This window comes from Ascaphus truei, chromosome 3, assembly GCF_040206685.1.
Source record: "Ascaphus truei isolate aAscTru1 chromosome 3, aAscTru1.hap1, whole genome shotgun sequence".
NCBI lineage: Eukaryota > Metazoa > Chordata > Amphibia > Anura > Ascaphidae > Ascaphus > Ascaphus truei.
Window position 1 is genome coordinate 100,281,865 of NC_134485.1, and position 26,530 is coordinate 100,308,394.

The 26,530-nt window shown below is 44.4% G+C and overlaps 1 protein-coding gene across 1 annotated transcript in view; it reads left to right on the forward strand.

Moving 5' to 3' along the window:
- Positions 1 to 24,085: 24,085 nt before the first annotated feature.
- The window catches only part of ZBED1 (zinc finger BED-type containing 1), a 133,136-nt gene continuing 130,691 nt past the window's right edge, over positions 24,086 to 26,530 (forward strand). The window contains exon 1 of the mRNA XM_075594593.1: positions 24,086 to 25,099. The gene's annotated coding sequence lies outside the window, so the exon portion shown is untranslated. The remainder of the gene's footprint in view (positions 25,100 to 26,530) is intronic.

Genomic DNA, 26,530 nt, shown 5'->3' on the forward strand with positions numbered 1-26,530 from the left:
AGAACCCTGGAAAAATGTTCCCCTTCTCAGCAGACCTTTTTCCCAGTAGACACCGGGTTCCAAAGACTCGGAAACAAAGACGCTCTGACAAACAGGACTGGTTGCAGAAATCTGTTTCTCAAGGTGACCATTCTAGTAGCCAGAGGTCACAAGTGATGGCCGGGGATGGCCAGAGGGAGGGGGATATGGGCCCTGGAGATTTACCGGACCTGTACCTCCCTGACTTTCGCCAGAAGCAAAGGGAAGACCCAGTCCTTGCTAGACAGTATGACAAGGTGGTGAAAATTGATGAACAGATTTTAGATGCACAGAGGGTGATAGTATTCCCCCATTTTGAATTATCAAATGATATCCTGTATAGGGTGAATAGGCAGACACAAACAGGGGAGGTCACCAGACAGATATTGGTTCCCAAGGCGTTTGTTAAATCTGTGTTCACTCTAGCCCATACTGTCCCTTGGGGTGGTCACCTGGGCAGGGATAAAACATTGGACCGTATTTCGTCCCGATTCTATTGCCCAGGGATGCATAGTGATATTGCTAAATTGTGTGTGGCATGTCCGGAGTGCCAGCTAACTAGTCCGAAGGGACAAAAACCAGCCCCTTTGGTTCCTCTACCCTTGGTGTCAGTTCCCTTTGAAAGGATTGGGGTAGACTTGGTAGGACCTCTAGAACCTTCTGCGAAAGGACACAAGTTTATTCTTGTAATAGTTGACTATGCAACAAGGTATCCTGAGGCATTCCCCCTGAGAACAGCAACGGCGAAGCAAGTAGCCAACAAGTTGTTGGAGCTGTTCTCACGGGTTGGACTTCCCCAGGTTATGTTGACAGACCAAGGTACAAATTTTATGGCTAAACTGATGCAGGATGTCTTAAAATTACTAGAGGTCAAGTCTGTTCGGAAATCGGTCTACCATCCACAGACTGACGGATTGGTGGAAAGATTTAACCGAACTCTAAAAGGGATGCTGAGGAAATTTGCAGATTCAGAGAAGAGAGCCTGGGATGAACGTCTCACTTTTCTGCTGTTTGCAGTGCAGGAAGTTCCCCAGGCCTCCACGGGATTCTCTCCATTTGAAGTGCTGTATGGCCGCCAACCCCGGGGTATATTAGACCTCCTAAAGGAGTCCTGGGAGGAACAGCGGTCCCCTTCTAAGAATTCCCTGCAATATGTACGAGACCTTAGGAAGCGCCTAGATGTGGTCGGCCATTTTGCTAGTGAGAATCTTAGATCAGCCCAGGACAGTCAGGAGAGACATTACAATCAGAATGCTCGCATGAGAGTGTTTCACCCGGGAGACCGGGTGATGTTATTGTTACCCAGTTGCGAGAGTAAACTCCTGGCCAAATAGCAGGGCCCATTCGAAGTACTCTGCCGCACTGGTGATGTGGATTACGAGATCGCTCAACCAGGGTCCAGGAAGGGTAAACAAATTTACCATTTGAACTTGGTGAAACCCTGGAAGATGCAGCGGTCTCTATTCATCCACCCGGTGGAGGAGGAAACGGACTTGGGTCCTCAGCCTCCACGGGAGAACATCGTGAGTGACGATAAAATCCCAATGGGTAAACAGTTGTCCTCTGAACAAAAAGGGGACTTGTTAGCAATAATTACACAATTCCATGATATTTTTTCTGATTTACCAGGGCAAACTAACTTAATTTTACATGCGATCGAGACAGCACATGGGGTAAAAGTACGTTCCCGTCCTTATAGGTTGCCTGAAAGTCGTAGGGCCCTGGTAGAGAAGGAGGTACAAGAAATTTTACACTTAGGAGTGATTGAGGAACCATGCAGTGAGTGGTGTAGTCCACTAGTTATGGTCCCTAAACCCGATGGGAAGGTAAGATTTTGTGTGGACCTCCGAAAGGTCAATGCGGTATCCAAGATTGACGCATATCCGATGCCAAGGGTGGACGAGTTAATTGACGCCCTTGGTAACGCGGAATATATATCCACGCTGGACTTAACAAAAGGATACTGGCAAATACCCTTAGAGGAAAAGTCCAAGTGCAAAACAGCCTTTGCCACTCCCATGGGTTTATACCAGTTTGTGACAATGCCATTCGAACTGCATAGAGCCCCAGCCACATTTCAGAGACTCATGGTTAAGGTGCTGAGACCCCATAGGAATTATGCCATGGCCTACCTAGAAGACATTGCCATTTATAGTAAGCACTGGCGAGCCCATCTAAATAGGCTGAAAGCGGTCCTCAAATCTCTAAGAGAGGCAGAGCTCATAGCCAACCCTAAGAAATGTGCCTTGGGTAAGGCGGAAACCAAATACTTAGGGTATGCAGTGGGAGGTGGGAAAGTAAGGCCACTAGCCGACAAGGTAGTTGCCCTGAAAGATGTTCCGACCCCCCAAACAAAAACGCAGGTACGCTCTCTGCAGGGTTTAGCAGGATACTACCGTGGTTCATCCTTAACTACTCGGAAGTGGCAGCCCCTTTAACGGACCTCACAAAAAAGTGTGCCCCTACTCAAGTGGTATGGTCAAGGGAGTGTCAGAGAGCCTTTGAGGGCATAAAAAGGTGTCTATCAGAGGGTCCCATCCTTAGAAGCTCAGACTTCAACAGGCCTTTTGTAGTGCAAACCGATGCATCAGAGATAGGGCTAGGGGCAGTGTTGTCACAACAGTTTGAGGGAGTTGAACACCCTATCCTTTTCCTGAGTAGGAAATTGTTCCAGAGGGAAAAAAGCTACTCAGTGATTGAGAAGGAGTGCCTCGCAGTAAAATGGGCAATCGAGGCTTTAAGGCATTACCTGGCAGGAGATTTTACTCTGGTGACGGACCATGTTCCACTGAAGGGGTTAAATAGTATGAAAGATCCAATGCTAGGTTAAGTAGGTGGTATATGGCCCTCCAACCCTTCTCATTTGAGATTCAGCACAGGCCGGGAAAAGAGAACGCAAATGCTGATTTCTTTTCTAGAGAAGGGGGGTGATGGTCGGGCTTCAGCCGTGCGTAGCCCCAGCCACACACTAAAAGGGGAGGAATGTGACAGCGTAAATAAAAGCCACCGGCTATATGCCTGGCAGACATATGTTTAGTCTGCAGTGCAGCAGTGATGAGGTTAACTTCAGCTGGGAAGCGCATGGCAATTAGTTGAATCCCAGCTGCCTAATCAAGTTGTGTTAAAAACCCCAGGATGTGCACACATGCCTGGCTGGTGAGGAGATAGGATTGAAAGTGCTGGAGAGATTACTGCTGTAAGGTCTGTGTTGCAAAGTACTTATGTGATGAACTGTCTGTCTCCTGCATACAGAGAGTAGCTGCCTTATTTTTGTTTTGTCTGCTTAAAGAAGATACTTTGTTTTTCTGCTGAAGAAAAAGCTAAGTTTGCTGATGAGAATCTATTTGTTTTTGGTGTGATGTATGTTTTAAGGCTCAAATAAATAAGCCTTATCCAAAGAACCCGCGTGTGAAGTTGCATGTACCCTGCAACACACACCCTTAATTTTAACACGTTCTCACTGTAGCTGAGAAGTGATGGATTTTACATGAAACCAAATGACAGTAAATATATACCTGAGGGCCAGAAAACGGAGTCTATGTCCCATAAAAATATGAATTGAAATTCCCACATAAAAAAAAAATATTTATTAGTGATACAGAACTATCTTAATTTCCAAAACAAAGAAGTAACAACCACAGAAAATCTCATAATTAATTAAATAGGGCCTTGGAATTATTGGATTAACCTTTTTTGTGCTGCAGTTATAACAGGTTTTCCACAACCTTTGTCTCTTCCTAGTCCATCAAAGCAACATTTCTGTGCTATGATATAAAGAGTAGGTAACATTTTTAGCCTCTTCAGTCCTCAGTTTATCATTAAATAACCCACTGTGTTCACACCATGAGAAAATCTCAACACTCATTTGCCCTACGGAATTCACCCCCAGTCAAAACCAATCATCTTACTAAACTTGAAAGGGCCATAAGGTGTTTTTCAAAGTCGGAAGGCGTCTTATGGAATAGGGTCACTTTGTAAATATGGGCTTCAGGCTTTAAGTATGTCCCCATTTAAATAACTCAGACTGGGTCTTCAGTTTTCAATTCCCTAATGGCAGAGGATATTCTATATATGGACTTTCTTTGACATATTGAGTGCTTGCGTGGATCCCAATGCTCTTGTCCATTTGCTACAATAAACATTTTGGGGCGGCAATGGATACTATCGCTTCTGTTCACATATAACCCCTCACCCCACTACACTCCTTGGTTTGACAGGTCTATTAGGGAATTGAAGAAGAAGCGTCACGGTTTTGAACGGCGCTGGCGGAGGTCTTGCATGGTTGAGGACAAGCTGAAACTGATTGACCACATCACGAAATACCAGTCTACAATTACTAGTAAGATGTCAGAGTTCCTGTCACGTGAGATCATGGCAGCGGACAATAGACCAGAGAAGCTCTTCCACAGTGGAGAGGCTCTGCAAACAAGAATATCTGCAGTCTGGTGAAGCCTTTCCACAGTCCCCTTGGGTGATTTTGTTCTCTTCTTCTCTGATAAAGAAACCTCCATCTGGGATGGGTTCCTGACTGTGCTATCTAATAAGTGTCAGGGTTTCAGGCATGAAAATGCTGGTTATCTGGCATTATAGACTCGCTTTGACCATCTGGATGTAGAAAACATTGTGCAAACAATATAAGGGGTTCCGCCCCTCTACCTTTGATTTGGACCCAGTCCCAGCATGTCTTCTCTTAGGCTGCGTTGATGTAATCGGCCCTGTGTTTGCCAAAAGTTCTGTGCTCTTTGCAGAGAGGGATCTTTCCTGAACTGCTGAAAGAAGCAGTCATCAGACCTCTTCTAAAAAAGCCTTCATATGACCCGGATTGCAAGGCTAATTACAGGCCTGTATCAAACCTTGCTTTCCTATGGAAGGTTATTGAGAAAGTAGTGGCAACCCAACTGGAAACAGTCTATCAACCCATGATATTTATGACCCACTTCAGTCAGGATTCAGAAGACTGCATAGTATTGAAACATCTCTGATTCGTGTGCTAAATGATCTGGTGACTGATCGATCTTGACCTCTCTGCAGCATTTGATACCGTAGACGATGGGATCTTAATGGAGCGCCTGAAGGATTTTTGTGGACTGGTGGCACAGTTCTCAGCTTGGTCAGATCTTTTCTCACTGTCAGCAGATCACAGAATGTATCTTCAGGAGTGTACTCTTCTGCACCAATGCCCTGTACATCTGGAGTGCCAACGAGTTCTATCCAATCTCTATGTTATATGTGTGATGGTGAGGGGGTAACCAGGCTCTCAATAAAGGTTTAATCCCATTTGGTTACCACTGATTTATGTATTGGTGTTCAAGAGTGTCAGCTCTTGAGCCCAACAGTTGTACTTGCATACTGTGTAAATGTGGGACAATAAATAATTTTTATGTTTTTGCCTTTCCAGGGATGCCAGCAAGCAGGGATTGCTAGGGTATGAGTTTCAAGGGGGGTTTTGCAGAGAATTTATTGTCCGAATGTGCCCAGGTAGTTACGGTCTGGAGTTGTCGGTTCCCTAAAAATGTACCAGAGAATCATGCCTGGTTCTCGGATACATATAGGCACATTGTCCTGGCAATATCTCCCCTTGAAAACACTTCTAGGGTTCCCTGCTTCAGGACAGCCCAGAAAGGTGAATGGGACAAAGGGATGCAAAGTGTCTCTTTAACTATGAGGGGTCCCTAGGTTAAGGGGAATGCCCAGGTAATGCATAAACTGTATTGGGGTTCATGGGCACTCTAAGAGTCCAGTCCAAGTCTATGAGATAGTGTGTGGGGAATATAGGCTAGTAGAAAATAAAGTACAGCTTTCTATGCTATTCCCCATACCCAGAGACTTAGGACATGTAACAGTATATTTTATTAACAGTTGGTTTAATATAGTATGTACTGTTGTGCACGATAAATGAGCTGGGACTTCAGAACCAATGTTCCGACAGGCTACCAGGGCTACCAAGTTTGGTGCCAGTAAGTCTGTAGGACATTGGAGTTGAAAGCCACCAGAGAATGCTACCAGGGATACCAAGTTTGGTGCCAGTAAGTCTGTAAGACATTGGAGTTGAAAGCCACCAGAGGATGCCTGAGGTGTGAAGACGATTTGGGTACCAGGGAAGGGCTCAAATACCCACGTCCTGGGATGAATGGAAGATGTCCGGACTACCATTTGCCGCATCAGACTTGGAGGAGCCTGACCCAGTGGATGGCATCTGAATAGAAAGGGACTAGGTGGCAAACTTGCGCATGTCCCTTTGCAGATTCAGAATCCCCATTTGCCTGGCTTCACAGGACCAGCTTCGCTCTGATTGGCTAGTAAGAAAGTTCCCACGCTGTGATTGGCTGCAGTATTTTGTGAATGTACTCCAAAATACTATAGGAAACCTTTCAGCCAATCAGTCCGCAGATTCTCAAGTGCCATAACAGCGGCAGGCTTTTTGAATGTGATAAAAAGTGCTCTTGCACGAATAGCAAAGGCTTCAGAAAATCCTAGACAGAATATTTTCTAAATACAGCTTTTTGCGACCAAGTTCTCATAATCGAACGTAGCAGTCGTGGTTGGGATTGCAAGCTGATTTTAGTTCCAGGACATTTGGCGTTAAGTCCTGGTCAAGGAAATACAGGGTGACAGCTGGCCAGATGGCTTATTGAAGTTTCCCTCTTTGCTAACAAAAGGTTTAACACTTCCATATCCTAGATGGCCTTTGAAGCTCAGAGGGCAGAGTAACCCCTATTTCCCATGCAAATGGATTTTTATCCATACTGAATGACTTCCTCTGAATCTTACTTTAATAAAAATATAAACCTTGGATACTTTTAGAACCATTTGTCCTTTCCACTTATACAGAGAAACCTTGCTATATGATACACTGACCCCCCCCCTGGTTCTGTTTTATTTGGGGGGGCATATACCAGGGACCTTTGAAAGTAATTCAATTCCTTGCCCAGTCTCACTGTTCTGGTCTGTGCTGAAGCAGGGAGATTTGGCAGTGAGCTGCAGCTGCTTTCTTGGGAGGATTTTATCCGGTGGTCTGGGGGGATTCCTGAGTACATGTTTCGGGGTAACCCGCAACACTGGCCCCCTTCTACCCAAACACACCCTGACAACATTTTACCGTAAAATCACCCCTGAACTCATGCCCTGCACCTCAATGCTGGTTGGCACTCCTGGAACAGTAAAATTACACATACTGTACACCTTTATTACAAATACAGTTACATGCCATGATTGGGTTGAAGAACTGACAATCACAATTCCCCAATATGGCTCAGGGGCACCCAGCCGGGCCAAATACCTTTATTTACTAGCCTCGGTACCCCTTCACCGTCACAAAGCGCTCTACTACCTAAATAATCCTGTAAAGTACAAACTACCATAAAATTAATGTGACTAAACTAAAAAAAAAACAATAACAATCCATAAGTGTTAAATTGGTGTAAATCCTAAAAAATGTAAAAGTGAAAATTTAGAATGGCAGTCAAAGAACAATAAAAGAAGTCTATCCAATGACTTGTAACAATGATTAGAAAAGGTCACGAGAACACAAAGTCCTTGGCGCAATGGTGCACGGTGAGTGTACACGCAGCCTGCTGACACAGCTGAGAACTCCACAGGCTGGCTGTGGTAACTGTAGAGCAAGAACCACTGTATTCTGAGGAGATCAAGTTTTATCAAAGGCTACACACCTGGACTGATTACAGCATTTTATCAGGACTGGTATTTAACCCCTAGTTGCGCCAAGGACTTTGTGTTCTCTTAACATTTTCTAATTATTGACATTCAAAGCACTACATAACCAGGGTCCCAGTTATCGGAAAGAGCTTCTATATCCCTAAACTCCCAACTGCTCACTTTGATCTGCAGATGAAGAACTCCTAACAGTTCCCAGAATCTCCTTGACTTCCTTTGGGGCATGAGCTTTTACCTATGCTGCTCCCACCCTTTGGGACAGTCTGCCTTGTACAGTTCCAGAGGCCCCCTCTTTGGAAAGTTACAAAAACAGGCTCAAGATCTACCCGTTAACCTAGGCATTTAATTAATGAACCACAACCTGTCTGACATTTAATAGCTACAATACCGGCCCATCTCTTATTGCATCTTTCCATGTGTTTGGTCTCTCTTATAACCTTAAACGTTTTCTTCGTTTTCCCTTTTTGTAACTGTGAAGCGCGTCGAGTTCCATTGGGAGAAAAGCGCTATAAAAATAAAGTTGTTATTATGATTATATATAGAAATAATAATAATATATATGTGTAGAGTGTATCATATATGTTTAATGTGATAATATATATAAATTATATATTCAAATATTTTAATTACAGCATATGCTTAACACACATAAACGAAAGGGCAATATTTATATAACTTCATATTAGCATTTCACATTTATTGCACATATATTTTCATATACTGTTGTTTCTCAAGGGTTAGTACAGTTGTGATTTTTTTGGTTAAGTAAGCCTATAAATATATTATAAAATTCTGCAGAACCCCAACGCTCTCTAATATCATGTCTGAGATCAGATGCATTGTAAGGAACCCCAACTCTCTCTAGTAGCGTGTCTGAGATCAGATGCATTGTAATAAATAGTTGAAGAGAAAACAGGGGAGTGCTGGCAACCCAGAATAAAGTGCAATATAGTGAAAAAGTGAGGAATTAATGGCAAATCAAATCTCTAACAGGAACAGGGTGGGTTGGCGTTTCACAAACACTTGCTTGACAAGTACTCTCCCATTCATAGGAATTCAAATTCTTCCTAATTTCCCAAATGTTTGGTTTAAGTATGAATTATTTGTTTAAAAATACCAATTGCAAACTACAAAGTGCAATCTGGTGTCATGCAGTCCTCCAGCTCATACTTAGACTCAGTGACTGACTGATAAAGCGAGTGTGAAACGCGGAATCTGAGTGGCAGCTGGAGGAATGCACGGCACCACGTCGGTGACATCATTGTGCAGGAGGAGGAGACATCCGGGTGCTTGGTACCGACTTCACACCAGTTCCCTGCTACAGACACAGAACGGATCCTTGGAGACCCGCCGGTAACATCTGATCGTGACCACACTATGGGACTCTGCTTTACCTCTGTGATACTTACTTGTGTATATTTCAATGCCTATATTCGAGGCTTAAAACAAATCATCCTCACCACGCTCTGTGTGTGTGATCCATCTGGAGGCTAACTACGTGCATTTTATTGCACAGCACTATTTTCCAGTACTATTCATTTTATTTATTCATATATTTCTTTGAGCACTCCATTATCTGGACACTTAGAGCGCCGGGTGAATATCTGTTTTGCATTGTAATAAACCCCAACTCTCTCTAATAGCGCATCTAAGATCAGATGCATTGTAAGGAACCTCAACCCTCTCTAATAGCTCGTCTAAGATCAGTTGCATTGTAAGGAACCCCAACCCTCTCTAATAGCGCATCTAAGATCAGATACATTGTAAGGAACCCCAAACCTCTCTAATAGCGTGTCTGAGATCAGATGCATTGTAAGGAATCCCAACCCTCTCTAATAGTGTGTCTGAGATCAGATGCATTGTAAGGAACTGTCACGGTAGACCAGGTCTTACCAAAACATTAATACCGGGATTCTGGATTGAGCACATCAAGGAGGGCAAAATAAATTGTAATTTATTTCTTTTCAGACAAACACACAAATCTTCACAATTACACTGGGTAAAACACTTACTGGGATGGGGAAACGAAATCAAATGTTCACGGAACGAATGACTTAGCTACAAAGTCTCTGGACACCCCTGCACGCATGCAAGTGGGTGCGCGATTTGAGGCGTGCGACAATCCTTGGCTAAGGGCGCAACTTGCCCCCCCTATATCTCCGCCAAAAGCAATAGTTTCGTAAAGTCCATACAGGATTCGTTCGGGAATCCCCAGCTCAAACGAATTCTAGAAGAGGGGTGTAATTCTTCGTTACGGTGTAGTTAACCCCTCACACTCTGGAATCGCGTACGCTGTACTTGGATGTTTCTTGGTTGATCTTAGATGGATCAGATGAATCTGACTAGGATGGGGCTGCATGCATTTTTATAGGGTTAAGAGCCCTATCCCTAACATACACAGCCAATCCTCCCATGGGAACAACTTTTCCCACGTATCCCCGACTTGCCAGGAGTTCCTAGTACTGCTTAGCATACTGGACCCAACCGCTTACCTGGCGACAGTAAGTCTGGGGTTTGGCTACCAAAGTGTGAAGTGCCCATACTTTGCACCGGTATCTGATACTTAGCAATATCCCGGCCACCCTAATACCTAGGGTCTCTGAGGCTTTTCAACTCCGAACTTCTCTAGAACTGGGGCACAACTTAGCAGAGTGCCCTTTGAAGTACGGAGATGAAAAATCCCTCAGCTCATTCATCCATAACATATGGGCATGTTAATGGATTCATTGCCGGGCTGACAGGAAAGGGTTCCTGCCTGCACATTTAAAACACCATTGAAATACAGTTTATTTTTATATGTAGGTTCTGTATGTGCAACAAATATAAACCCCATATGTATGTTCATGGTACATTTTTAACTAGCTGCACTCCAAAAATTAGACTGCTGGCTCTTCCCTAGTGCAAGTTATCCACTTAATTGAATGGGCTCTGTGATGTGGGTTGCGGTTTGACCTATAATCGGTCTGGGTTACAAGCCGGCATACAATGTATCCGTGCTGGCTTTGATTGGTAACCGCAGACGTGCGCCACCAATTTACCTTAAGTGGTTAACGCGACGGCTGGATAAATTGTAGCTCTCAGGTACTTCAGCTAGCCCACAGACCACTTATTCAATTGACTTTGCGGTTTCGACGTCTGTGGTCTAGAAAATGATACCCAACTTCAATGCAGCCACTTACTCGCAGGCACACTTATGCAATTAGCGCTTGGCACAGTGCTAGAAGCTTCCCCTTGTGTCGCGAATACAGTTTGCACATCTCCCATTCATTCTTAACACTGCAGCTAGCTTCTGAGCTGCAAAACAGGGACAATAAAAATATGGTATAGGGGAAGCATGACCTTTTGGTGGCCACACAATTAACCCCTTCAGTCCCAACAAGGTTTAGGGTTAACCAGCCGGGCATAATACCTTTATTATTGGCCTGTGTCAGGTAAGACCCCCTGCTAGCACGTGACCTGCATACGGGACAAGGGTTAATACCGACGCTCGCAAGCGTACCCACTCTTCACCCACTCAGGGGTCCCTCAAATGAGTTGTATCTCTCCTCAAACCGTCCCAATATACCACCGCCACGAACAGCACACAAGTGAGCACGTGACTTTAGATATGCAACCAGGGTCAATACACAAAGGCTTCTCTAGCAACCCCCCTTTCTCCTCTGCAAGGAACCAGCGAGTTAGTATTAACCCCTACTCAATTGCACATCATAACCATCCACTGCCACCACCTGAGGTTATGCAGATATGATAAAAGATCTTAGACTAAAATATCCGCCAGGGCCTCAGGTCCCTGTTTATGATAGGAAAAACTATGCACTCTAACACACAATCAGTTGTAGTAACATGTGCCTGAATTTAGCAAGTTATTCTCTCCAGCGTGCACAAAGTTCATTCAGAGCCCAAAGCATTACTTATTAAATGGTTTAATATATATAAAAATACAGTGCTTGAATTACAGAAAAGGTATTAAAAAATAAACATACAATTACAATATAAGGCAGAGCAGCTTCTTAAAGTAAAAGGGGTAAAACAGAAAATCCTATACAGTACATTACCACATGCTATGGATTTTTCCCAGAGAGGCACTGGTTCAGAAGATGAGGTCTGCCCTGCTTTCCAAGCATGCCCCTGGTCAGATCTGACTTGTAACAATCTCTCCCAGACTTAGATACAATACTTTAAGGCACCGTCATCACCCCACCCCTTTCTACAGAATACTTTGAAGCTGCTCTTCTTTGATTAAAAAAATTGACACCTTGAGTGGGCTATCCAGGATGGACCCCCGCCCCAAGTAAGTTCCTTTGAAATTCAGAGCAGACAGGAAACAGTCCTGACCAGTTTCAAACCCAGCATTTGGTATTTTGTTAAACAAGTGTAGCTCATTAACCCCTCAAGCACCAAAGGGAATTAAACGACCTACTGTAGTAGCTCATGATATTATCATGACAGCCTGGTTAACCCTTTCACGCCACAGGAACCCCAACCCTCTCTAATAGCGCGTCTGAGATCAGATGCATTGTAAAGAACCCCAACCCTCTCAAATAGTGTGTCTGAGATCAGACACATTGTAAATTCTTCTGCTTTTGGTACAGTTTTCAAATTACTTAAAAATTGCAGGGAACCCTTTAGGGATGCCTGTGGAACCAGACGGTTTGTAGGAACCCTGGTTGAAAAACACTGGGTCAGTACAAAGCAACTATAATTGTCTATGAACATCTGTATTGCAAACCGTTACAAGCTGATATTTCTTATGCACTAGATCTTAAAGAATGAAATCATATCTATACATTGCATAAATATGTGGTTATATTTAAAAAAATTAGAATGCATTAACTCAGATTGCACTTTGTAGTTTGCAATTGGTATTTTTAAACAAATAATTCATACTTAAACCAAATAAGTTTAAGCCAATAAGATAATTACTGTAGGTAGAAGAGATATGGGTTTTGCTTGTGCAAACTCCTGATGAACACATGGTGATATCCTACAAAAGGTAGTAGTCAGAAGAAATCAAACCCCTCTTAAGTGTCAGCTCACCATGTTTACAAACTAATTAAAACAATATTGTAAAATGGTGTCTAATTTTCATTAAAAAAAAATGTTTCAGTCATCTAGATCAGCGGTGCGCAAACTGGGGGGCGCAAGATTGTTTAGGGGTGGCGCAGGAAGCAGCGGCGATTTTGCCAGGAGCAGAGGGAAAAAAGCCGTCTGCAGCTGCAATTTTTCTTTTGGCCATTAGGTGGCGCTGTGCTGCGCTGTGCTACAGTACACAGCAGCATCTCGTTGCTTCCTGCATCAGCGTGTGTGACATGGGGAGAGGGGGTGAGTGAGACTGGCACATGGGGGAGTGAGACTGGCACATGGGGGAGTGAGACTGGCACATGGGGGAGTGAGACTGGGAAATGGGGGAGTGAGACTGGGACATGGGGGAGTGAGACTGGCACATGGGGGAGTGAGACTGGGACATGGGGGAGTGAGACTGGGACATGGGGGGGAGTGAGACTGGGACATGGGGGGGAGTGAGACTGGCACATGGAGTGAGACTGGCACATGGGGGAGTGAGACTGGCACATTGGGGAGTGAGACTGGCACATGGGGGGACTGAGACTGGGACATTGGGGGGGAGTGAGACTGGGACATGGGGCGGGAGTGAGACTGGGACATGGGGGAGTGAGACTGGCACATGGGGGGAGTGAGACTGGCACATGGGGGAGTGAGACTGGCACATGGGGGAGTGAGCAATATCCCGGCCACCCTAATACCTAGGGTCTCTGAGGCTTTTCAACTCCGAACTTCTCTAGAACTGGGGCACAACTTAGCAGAGTGCCCTTTGAAGTACGGAGATGAAAAATCCCTCAGCTCATTCATCCATAACATATGGGCATGTTAATGGATTCATTGCCGGGCTGACAGGAAAGGGTTCCTGCCTGCACATTTAAAACACCATTGAAATACAGTTTATTTTTATATGTAGGTTCTGTATGTGCAACAAATATAAACCCCATATGTATGTTCATGGTACATTTTTAACTAGCTGCACTCCAAAAATTAGACTGCTGGCTCTTCCCTAGTGCAAGTTATCCACTTAATTGAATGGGCTCTGTGATGTGGGTTGCGGTTTGACCTATAATCGGTCTGGGTTACAAGCCGGCATACAATGTATCCGTGCTGGCTTTGATTGGTAACCGCAGACGTGCGCCACCAATTTACCTTAAGTGGTTAACGCGACGGCTGGATAAATTGTAGCTCTCAGGTACTTCAGCTAGCCCACAGACCACTTATTCAATTGACTTTGCGGTTTCGACGTCTGTGGTCTAGAAAATGATACCCAACTTCAATGCAGCCACTTACTCGCAGGCACACTTATGCAATTAGCGCTTGGCACAGTGCTAGAAGCTTCCCCTTGTGTCGCGAATACAGTTTGCACATCTCCCATTCATTCTTAACACTGCAGCTAGCTTCTGAGCTGCAAAACAGGGACAATAAAAATATGGTATAGGGGAAGCATGACCTTTTGGTGGCCACACAATTAACCCCTTCAGTCCCAACAAGGTTTAGGGTTAACCAGCCGGGCATAATACCTTTATTATTGGCCTGTGTCAGGTAAGACCCCCTGCTAGCACGTGACCTGCATACGGGACAAGGGTTAATACCGACGCTCGCAAGCGTACCCACTCTTCACCCACTCAGGGGTCCCTCAAATGAGTTGTATCTCTCCTCAAACCGTCCCAATATACCACCGCCACGAACAGCACACAAGTGAGCACGTGACTTTAGATATGCAACCAGGGTCAATACACAAAGGCTTCTCTAGCAACCCCCCTTTCTCCTCTGCAAGGAACCAGCGAGTTAGTATTAACCCCTACTCAATTGCACATCATAACCATCCACTGCCACCACCTGAGGTTATGCAGATATGATAAAAGATCTTAGACTAAAATATCCGCCAGGGCCTCAGGTCCCTGTTTATGATAGGAAAAACTATGCACTCTAACACACAATCAGTTGTAGTAACATGTGCCTGAATTTAGCAAGTTATTCTCTCCAGCGTGCACAAAGTTCATTCAGAGCCCAAAGCATTACTTATTAAATGGTTTAATATATATAAAAATACAGTGCTTGAATTACAGAAAAGGTATTAAAAAATAAACATACAATTACAATATAAGGCAGAGCAGCTTCTTAAAGTAAAAGGGGTAAAACAGAAAATCCTATACAGTACATTACCACATGCTATGGATTTTTCCCAGAGAGGCACTGGTTCAGAAGATGAGGTCTGCCCTGCTTTCCAAGCATGCCCCTGGTCAGATCTGACTTGTAACAATCTCTCCCAGACTTAGATACAATACTTTAAGGCACCGTCATCACCCCACCCCTTTCTACAGAATACTTTGAAGCTGCTCTTCTTTGATTAAAAAAATTGACACCTTGAGTGGGCTATCCAGGATGGACCCCCGCCCCAAGTAAGTTCCTTTGAAATTCAGAGCAGACAGGAAACAGTCCTGACCAGTTTCAAACCCAGCATTTGGTATTTTGTTAAACAAGTGTAGCTCATTAACCCCTCAAGCACCAAAGGGAATTAAACGACCTACTGTAGTAGCTCATGATATTATCATGACAGCCTGGTTAACCCTTTCACGCCACAGGAACCCCAACCCTCTCTAATAGCGCGTCTGAGATCAGATGCATTGTAAAGAACCCCAACCCTCTCAAATAGTGTGTCTGAGATCAGACACATTGTAAATTCTTCTGCTTTTGGTACAGTTTTCAAATTACTTAAAAATTGCAGGGAACCCTTTAGGGATGCCTGTGGAACCAGACGGTTTGTAGGAACCCTGGTTGAAAAACACTGGGTCAGTACAAAGCAACTATAATTGTCTATGAACATCTGTATTGCAAACCGTTACAAGCTGATATTTCTTATGCACTAGATCTTAAAGAATGAAATCATATCTATACATTGCATAAATATGTGGTTATATTTAAAAAAATTAGAATGCATTAACTCAGATTGCACTTTGTAGTTTGCAATTGGTATTTTTAAACAAATAATTCATACTTAAACCAAATAAGTTTAAGCCAATAAGATAATTACTGTAGGTAGAAGAGATATGGGTTTTGCTTGTGCAAACTCCTGATGAACACATGGTGATATCCTACAAAAGGTAGTAGTCAGAAGAAATCAAACCCCTCTTAAGTGTCAGCTCACCATGTTTACAAACTAATTAAAACAATATTGTAAAATGGTGTCTAATTTTCATTAAAAAAAAATGTTTCAGTCATCTAGATCAGCGGTGCGCAAACTGGGGGGCGCAAGATTGTTTAGGGGTGGCGCAGGAAGCAGCGGCGATTTTGCCAGGAGCAGAGGGAAAAAAGCCGTCTGCAGCTGCAATTTTTCTTTTGGCCATTAGGTGGCGCTGTGCTGCGCTGTGCTACAGTACACAGCAGCATCTCGTTGCTTCCTGCATCAGCGTGTGTGACATGGGGAGAGGGGGTGAGTGAGACTGGCACATGGGGGAGTGAGACTGGCACATGGGGGAGTGAGACTGGCACATGGGGGAGTGAGACTGGGAAATGGGGGAGTGAGACTGGGACATGGGGGAGTGAGACTGGCACATGGGGGAGTGAGACTGGGACATGGGGGAGTGAGACTGGGACATGGGGGGGAGTGAGACTGGGACATGGGGGGGAGTGAGACTGGGACATGGGGGAGTGAGACTGGCACATGGGGGAGTGAGACTGGGACATGGGGGGAGTGAGACTGGCACATGGGGGGAGTGAGACTGGGACATGGGGGGGAGTGAGACTGGCACATGGAGTGAGACTGGCACATGGGGGAGTGAGACTGGCACATTGGGGAGTGAGACTGGCACATGGGGGGACTGAGACTGGGACATTGGGGGGGAGTGAGACTGGGACATGGGGCGGGAGTGAGACTGGGACATGGGGGAGTGAGACTGGCACATGGGGGGAGTGAGACTGGCACATGGGGGAGTGAGACTGGCACATGGGGGAGTGAGACTGGCACATGGGGGAGTGAGACTGGGACATGGGGAGTGAGACTGGGACATGGGGGAGTGAGACTGGGACATGGGGGAGTGAGACTGGGACATGGGGGGGTGAGACTGGGACATGGGGGGGAGTGAGACTGGGACATGGGGGGGAGTGAGACTGGGACATGGGGGGGAGTGAGTCTGGCACATGGGGGGGAATGAGACTGGGACATGGGGGAGTGAGACTGGGACATGGGGGAGTGAGACTGGGACATGGGGGAGTGAGACTGGGACATGGGGGAGTGAGACTGGGACATGGGGGAGTGAGACTGGCACATGGGGGAGTGAGACTGGCACATGGGGGAGTGAGACTGGCACATGGGGGAGTGAGACTGGCACATGGGGGGGAGTGAGACTGGGACATGGGGGGGGAGTGAGACTGGGACATGGGGCGGGAGTGAGACTGGGACATGGGGCGGGAGTGAGACTGGGACATGGGGCGGGAGTGAGACTGGGACATGGGGGGGGGAGTGATACTGGGACATGGGGGGGAGTGAGACTGGGACATGGGGGGGAGTGAGACTGGGACATGGGGGGGGGAGTGAGACTGGGACATGGGGGGGGGAGTGAGACTGGGACATGGGGGGGTGGGAGAGTGAGACTGGGACATGGGGAGTGAGTGGGAGACTGGGACATGGGGGAGTGAGTGTGAGACTGAGGCATGGGGAGGGTGTGAGTGACATGAGGGGGGTGAGAGTGTGAGATGGGGAGGGGGGTGAGAGTGAGTGTGACATGGGGAGGGGGGGGTGAAAGAGCTACATGGAGATGGGGATGAGAGAGACATTGGTGGGAGGGAGGGAGATACTGGCAGGAGGGAGAGAGATACACAATGGCTGGAGGGAGAGTGTGAGAGAGACACCGGGTGGAGGGAGAAACAATAGCTGGTTGGAGAGTGCAAGAGAGACACTGGGGGGAGGGAGAGGCAATGGCTGGAAGGAGAGTGAGAGACAATGGAGGGAGGGAGACACTAAGGGGAGGGAGAAAGAGAGAGAGACACACAGGGGGAGGGAAAGAGTAGGGGGAGACACTGAGGGGAGGGATAGAGAGGGACTGGAGGGGGAGTGAGAAATACAGGGAGTTGGAGAGACTGGAAGAGGAGTGTGAGACTGGAAGAGGGGAGAGAGTGAGAGACAATGGGGGGAGGGAGAAAGAGACACACACTGGGGGGAGGGAAAGAGAGGGGGGGGGAGTGGGAGACACTGAGGGGAGGAATAGAGAGGGACTGGAGGGGGAGTGAGAAATACAGGGAGAGGGAGAGACTGGAAGAGGTTAGAGAGGTCCTGAGGTGTTCTAATGTGGCGGGAAGAGAGAGATTAAGAATACAGCAGAAATGGGAACGCTAATTAGACAAATATTATAATATTTATTTTTAAGTTATGTAATTTGTGCTATAAATACTTTTTTTGTAGACGCGTGGCGGGGGCGTTATAAAGCTGGTTCGCCCTCAATGGCTGAACCAGCTCACGTGCACTGACGTCATGTGATTTTAATTACATCAGGCAGGGGGGGCCCGAGAAATTTCATGGATGAAAAGGGGGGCTCGGCATAAAAAGTTTGCTCACCCCTGATCTAGATTAAGCTCCTATAACATGTCACTGCAAATGTATAATTTTGGGCCTTGGACCAGTGTTTTTCAACAGGGGTTCCTAGGAACGCCAAAAGGGTTCCCTGCAATTATCAGGTCTTTTGAAAATTATACCAAATACAGAATAATTTACAATGCATCTGATCTCAGACACACTATTAGAGAGGGTTGTGGTTCCTTATATACCAGGGTATGTCCCATTGTACCTTTCTTTCCCCACATAGTATATCTGCTATGTATGTCCTGTTAAATTCCAGGTAGTAGTGGGTTAATCTATGGGCCAGTGACCCCCCTTCTGCTTCCCTTGACAGTGAAGTAAGGAAGGTGGTGACTCATGGCCTGTGTACAGCCCCTTGGCCTGTGTACAGCCCCAGTCCATGAGCCCGCCCCTTCCAGAGTTTTACAAGAGGAGTAGCTAAAAGTTAGAGTCTGATCCTGGTCCCCAAGGAGAGAGGGAGGCTGTCCGTCTTTCCCATCGGGGAAAGCAGGCCCACTCTAGACCGGATGGCCTAGAAACCATCCAGACCAGAGCCCCACACAATCAGGGCAGCACCATCTAGAGGTCCTGGGATCTCAGAGATACAATGCTGCCATGAAGAGCTCCAGCAGAAATCACCATAATACATCCAGTTCAAATATACCTCTGCCTGGTGTCAGTTCTTGGGCAGGAGGGGTAAGGAGTGCAGTGATGGGGACTGACACCCACACACCGTGGGTTCCATCACAGCTGGAGGCGCTGAAACCAACCAGTAAGAAGAACCCAGAGATCTGTCTAAGCCTGTCCTGTTCCTGTTTCATTACCATCTAAGCAGACGACTCAGAACTCTGAAGCCTATAGAGTAGCACCACAAACCTGGTAATATGCCTATCTCCCCAGCACTGGTCCCTAAGTGAGATTGGGAGGGGGGAGGGAAACAGTGTTACACTTACAATGCATCTGATCTTAGACACACTATTAGAGAGGGTTGGGGTTTATTACAATGCAAAACAGATATTCACCCGGTGCTCTAAGTGTCCAGCTATAGATACAATTAAACAGTGTTATACAGTGTAGGTAAAACAGTAAGCAACCAATTGCCTTCACTTAAAGCTGCAGTTCATGTAATATCCTGCATGTGTGTTTTTTTTAATAAATCAGTTCTGTAGTAAGAAAAAATACTTTTAGCATTTTCTGTTTTAAAAACAACAACTTTGAAAGACCAATGCTATTGTATTCTATTTTAATAAGCATGCTTGTTCCTATAGCAACGATTTACATTCCCCATATTTAAAGATCTTGTCAAACTTTGCCGATCAATAGACGGAGAACGAATTGACCGGCAGCTATGCAATTCTTCAGGTAAGTAGAGATTGCCCACATGAAACTATTGAAGTTTAAAAAAAAACAAAAACCGGGAGACTGAACTGCAGCGTTAACCCTCATAAGACCCTCCTGCATGATCTGAAAGAAACAGTTGAAGATAAAACAGGGGAGTGCTGGCAACAGGAATAAAGTGAATATAGTAAAAAAAAAAGTGAGGAATTAATGGCAAATCAAATCTCACAAATGTGAAAAAGTTTTTCAAACATCAATTGGGAGTGATTACTTTTCCTGCCCCATGTAGTTAGCCTCCAGATGGATCACACACACAGAGCATGGTGAGGATGATTTGTTTTAAGCCTCGAATATGGGCATTGAAATATAGACAGGGAAGTATCACAGAGGTAAAACAGGAACACAGCCTACTACGAACAGGGATACCGTCATATCCGGTAACTGACGTCATACCCCGTGTCCTGTGTCTCATGTCACTTCCGGTGTCGGGGAAGAGTTTTGAGCACCAGCCAGCCGCAGCAGCCACCAGCTAAACAACAGTGAATGTGAGCCTAGGGAGACGACTTCACTAACCTAGTGACACAGCAGCGCGGTTACATTTCGGCAAGCTTCCACATCTACCTCCCTCCATCCATCCGGCACCATCTGACGGGGAAAGGCTTTGAGTTTTGCGGAAAAACAAAAGTGTTCTGAACAGCCACTTCAGGCACACCGGCAGCAGTCCCAGTGATATCAGCCAAATTTTTTGTGTTTTTTATTATTTTCTTGTATTTATGCTATCAATTATGCATTGCCCATGTTATAATATTGCTTTTTTTAACCTATAAAATTGGTTTTATTCATTGCTTCTCTGCGCCTTTTCTTATATTTTCTCTTTGAGGTTTACACTATTAGAGAGGGTTGGGGTTCCCTACAATGCATCTGATCTCAGACATGCTATTAGAGAGGTTTGAGGTTCCTTACAATGCATCTGATCCCAGACACGCTATTAGAGAGGGTTGGGGTTCCTTACAATGCATTTGATCTCAGACGTGCTATTAGAGAGGGTTGGGGCTCCTTTCAATGCATCTGATCTCAGACATGCATGTGTGGATTGGGGTCCTTTAGAATGTCACAATATAATTATAGGGTTTCTTAATAGAAAAAAAGGTTAAAAACACTACCCTATATGACACATTCATTGTTGCATATTTAGTAAATATGTATTTCTTTATTCAAATAGCGCCCACAGTGTACTCAGTCCTTTACAAAGACAATACTGTACAGGGAATAAGTGCAGTAGATGGCAGTGCTTGGCCACAATAATTGGCAGAAGTGACTGTGGGACAATAGCCATGATTTTAGGCTTTGGAATGCTTCATTTAAGATGTGGGTTTTCAGGTTTGTGTTGAAGGTGGGGAGAGAAGGTACTTAACATACACTGAATGTGAGGAAGTTCCACAAATAAGGTGCAGTGAGGGAAAAGGGTTTAAGGCGAGAGAGAGCAGGAGAGGAGAAAGGGTGTGGTATGTATAAAACTGTATTGCAAAGTGACAAGAAAGTACGGAAAAACACTCAAATTTTACACGAGAATAATGCGCATTGACAGAATGGTGGGTCTGTGGCGTCTATGTTGCTGATCTCAGCCAGTATGCGTATCACTTTCGCATTCCTACGTCACTTCCTGTAATGTCTCAACTGAGGGTGGAAGTGGCTAGACTCAGCTGGTCCAGTTGCCAGGACTCTATTCCCTCGTTCTCTGTGCAAATTCACCAGATTCTACGCGTTTCGCCGGAGCTTCTTCAGCAATTGTCGTGTCATGTTTAATCTTATCATGGTATATCATGGCTTATCATGGCCTGTTAGCTGTATGTTACAATAATGCAGACAGGAGAGGATAAGGGAATGCATTAGAGTAAGGCCAGTTCCCCGCTGGCTACTGCAGCGGCCGCTGTGTCGGATGCTGCAGGGACAAGAGCTGCCCCACAATGGGGCCGGGCCCACTGAGAGGGGGCCGCTGCGCTGTGCCGACAGAAACTCCTGCTCTCAAGAAAATTGATATCAGGAGTCGCGATGGAACGCTAGGCCACGCCCCCTGGCGGTTCAGCCAATGAGGGCGTACCTGCCGGGTGACATCACGGCCGTACCCCCATCACACTCCCCCCCCATGTCTTTCCCCCTGCAGCTCACTGCAGACCGGGGACTCGGCTGCACGCGCCGCCTGCCTCGCAGACGCGCAGGCAGCGAGGCCGTTGCCTTAGTGTATGGTAAAATGATGTAACACTTACCCGATACAGAGGCCTGTACCTCTGGAAGCAGGGGGTGCCCGGACCTGAAATAAATGCGGTTCAGCTCCGGAGACCCCCTGCTTCAATACTATGTTACTAAAATTAAAATAAAGACAGCTCAATCGCCTGTAAGAGCTGTGCAAGGAGTTGCAGTTCTCTCTGCACAGCTATACCAGATTGCAGCAAAACCGCATGGGCATATCGCTTGCAAAGCAAATTCCAACTCGTGCGGTATGTAATTTTTGTACCAAGCAAAATATCTTACTGAATACCGTTTCCTCACAAAATTCATACCGTTCGGTAGGAACATGCCAACAACACCTTCAATGTTGCAGTGATAAAATCGAAGCTACCTAAATAGGCGCCTTAAGCTCAAAAGTCTACCTGCGCGGAGCACAATAAACATGTAATTGAATATGCAGTACTATATTTGTAGCATATATCGGGGATAGGGATTAGTAAAAGGCTTATACTGTACTGTATCTAACAGAAGAAAGAGTGCAGGAGCAGTCCCAATGCTGCAATAATCAGGGCTGAGTTATAAATCAGTTTTTGGAAAGTCAGAATGGGGTCAATTTTAATAGCAACATCAAAATGATGCATTAACATTTCATCAAAATAGAATATTCTTAAGCAGCACAAAATCTAATTGGCTGTCTGAGAATGTCCAATGTGTTATTGGGGATTTAGCATTATTCTATTTCTTGGCAGCTGACACCATATACTGTACTTACATCATAGAAATAAAACAGCACGTTTGTTCATACTTTTGCACTAATAAAAAACAAAAGACAGGTCTAACCAACATGACATTAGTATCGACATTATAGATTTATTAGGAGTGGAATTTTAGTAGGACAAACAATGTTCACTTTGGTCACAATATAAAAAGTAACTGAGAAATAATAATGCCACGTGTTTGAAAATGTTTAAACACTTTAAAGAAAAAACCTGAGTCACATAATTAGCAAATAAGAAAAAGCAAGAATGAAAAATGTATTATTCCATAATGTGATTGAATGCAGCAATTGTACTTAGAGGCCCATGTTCCATAAGCAGTCTTTTGCCATAAAGCACCTTCCAGCACTGGGAGACAAATGACAGCCCATTCAAGTCAATGTTTTATGACAGAAGATTGCTTAGTAAATATGTATAGGAATACTTGAATGGAATAAATTCCAGGCTACGAACTACCATTTAATTTTGGGGTCTTATGAAAGGGGAGATAGATAATTGCTTCATATCAGGAGGTGTCAGGGGTTCACAAGTCTGCTTCTCGTACTTCAAAGACCTGTAATATTTCCACGAACTCACGATTATTACATGAAAAGATAAACAATTCTATTTTCAGAGCAGGGTGTAAGAAAGCCGATTGGGTTGGTATTAGAGAGTAATTAGGGCTAGTGCAAGCAGGGGACTTACAAATCCACTAGATGGAGATAGTGTAAAATGTTGTATGGCAGACATAAAGCCAGCAATGCTAAACGTGGAAAACAAACATATTGGTAACAATTAGGGTTTTCTATTTGGAATTCAAATCAATGTGCTAGCCCTTTAGTGGTGACGGAGCCTGCAATACGTTTTGTAATCTTGTGTGTAAATCCCCATCAGTGCTGAGATAACACCGTGATAATACAATAAGGCAAGTCACTTTCTTCCCTCTTCTGCTATACTTAGATTGTAAGCTCTCCAGAGCAGGGATTTCTTTTCCTATTGTCTGATTTTGTTTATTGCACTTATTGTATTATAATTCCCTGTACTGCATTGTCTCTCTTGTAAAGCGCTTAGTACACTGTGGGAGCTATATCAATAAAGCTAAACATCAGAATGCTTGATGCACTTACATTTATTCCTGCTCTCTCGGTATATATCATTCCTTACCTTTTAGATTGGAAACCTTCATTTGTGGAGAAATCCCTATCCTAAATGCACTTTTATATGTCCCGTTCCTTTCGCTGTCTCTGTATATGTTCCACCCTACATTGCTTGTATATTTATATTGTAACCCGCAGCGTACATGCTGTGCAAAGATAAACATAATAATAACACCAGAGGATGGAGAAGTGGGGAAAGACTGAAGAAAAGCAGGGGAGGAGTTTTGCACTGAGAAAGGAGGAGGACAGAGGGAGATCTTGAGGTAGGGGAGGGAGGGAGAGACTTTGCTGGGTGGAATACTAATCAACCTAGTTCTCAGTCTGCAGCAGCCTGACTCCAGACATATACAGTACACACACACACACATACATTCTCACTCACATACAAACATGCAGATATTTCACACAATATAAAGATGACCTTGTGTGTGTTGCATACATTGTTACAGAAGATTCAGCATTTTGGCTGTTAGGTCACAGAAGTGAACCATTTTTGACCTTCTCACCCTTCGCCTCTTCAACTTTCAAGGCTCTTCCGCTGATTTCTTCCAATACCCAGCTGATGGCATTCAAGGGAAACCACTGTAGGGGGTTACTTCTTCCAGCTTTTCTTACTTCTAGCTGCTTTTCTCTTCAAGTTTGAATAAACCCTATCTCTGCTGCTAGCCTTAATAAAAGAAGTCAAGTGGATCAGCGCTGCTCCCATGGCAGGATTATTAGCATCATTAAGTTTCACCCGCACAGTCCTTTTCTTTGCTCTAGTTGAAGCTTTGATCTTTTGTGCTGGAGATTCAGATGGACGTATGCAGAGTGGATTTTGAGTCGGTGTATAGACGGGCTGTCATTTTCTTTCACTTTTCGTTGTCACGGGCATAAATCCCCATTTCTACAGCTCTGTCAACTTGGCACGAAGCAATGCAGATGCTCCACAGGTTTTAGTCGGTCTGTTTCCCTACAGCAGTTGTATGTTGGTGGCAGAGACCATCCGGTAACCATCGCTGAATTATTTGCAGTAATTACCAGCTAATCTTCTCTGTCTGCACTCCTGGGTGACATGCAGTCCCTCATATCTCCTGTGACAAAGGCTATTCTAGTAGCTTTGTTCATTTTTGCCATTCTCTTGATCCTCTATGTGATTCTGTGGTATATCTGCCGAGATGTGGATTGTGATCATGGGATTTGATTTAGGATATTGGGCAATGGATTAATAAAAGGAGTTGGTCACATAGAGAATAAAAAGAAACAATCATTAGCCAAAATCTTCCATGAAAAGCCAAGACCTGAAGCTGACCTTCAGAACTCAGGGTGACCTGGTAAGTCTCATTTTCTCATACAGAGGGACAGAGGAACAAGCGAGATGCCGAGCGAGAGACGTGCATCACAGGGGAAGAAAGTAAACAACTTCACTGCAATAACTGAACATAGATTAAAAAATAGTGCTTTAGATTTTCCTACACAAAAAAAGTATCTTCAATGTAAAGTAGCATTTCATAAAAGGGTAAATATTTTTTATCTGAATGGAAAAGAATACTCGACACTGTGTAAGGGGTGAGATCTATATATACCATACTATATATATATATATACATACACACACACACACATATACACACATATATACGTACGCTACTGTAGATTTCCACTTTTTGTCTGTGTAAAGGGGATCTCATTGTAAGCATGAAAATGGTGCTTCAACCTGAATTTAATCACTGACTGCTATTGTTAATTATACAAAATACTATAGTTTCATATTTGAATGTTCCAAAGTCATTATCTGGTATTTGCCGCAGAGTACAGAAAAAGCTGCTGATGTACAATATGTGCAAGCTTGATATTATCAAGAAAACGCATATTGTACAATTTTGTTTTGTCTTGGAGCATTGAGCGAGAAAAGACAGGAGAAAGTGTGAGAGTTCTTTGCAGTCCACATTGATATGTAAAACATAATGGCAGCATTCTAAAATTGATGATGAAGGAGGACCCTTGGGATACAAGCAGGATAGTAATTACAAAGGCAAATAGTTTATCAACCCATAGCTTGAAATGCTAAGAGACAACATGGGCACTGCTCCACAAAGCTCTGTTAAGTCATTTAACGTGGCATCAACCTAACTTAACGTCATGGAAACACGGTGTATCATCAAAGGACAATAACAGAACGTTACAGCACGTTTTTCTCACGTAAAGAGAATAGCATAAACTATAACGGACTATAGTGATATTGACATGCAAATTAGATAGTTAAATTGGATGTTGAGGTGGGGATTTTTGTCTTTTCTTGTATACATTAGGTCATGATCCCAGTAGAAACTCCTTTTGGCATAGATATATATGGTGTGGTGGGTTTGGGTTCTGAGCTTGCAGGGGTTGTGTGTGTATGTAAATTATATGCATTATCATTACATTGTGTATTTACAAAAGTCTGTTTCTGGTTAATGAATGCAGGGACTTAAATAGCGTACAAAAAAAACAAAACTATTCGTAGCACTACTCTATAAGCGCCCAAGTGTAAAAATGCATCACACTAATCAAATATATAGTGTCTAAGCAAAAATAAATTATATAAATATAGTGACACATATCACAGGTTATTGTGAGCTGATACACTGCTGACAAACCATTATAACACAACTCTTGCAGCACTAATCATAGCTCTCCGCTATGGTCAAATCCAGTGTCCAAAACAATTCTAAAGTAGTGTGCTCCTTGCCAGTGTAGGAATAAATGACCAACAGACAAACTCA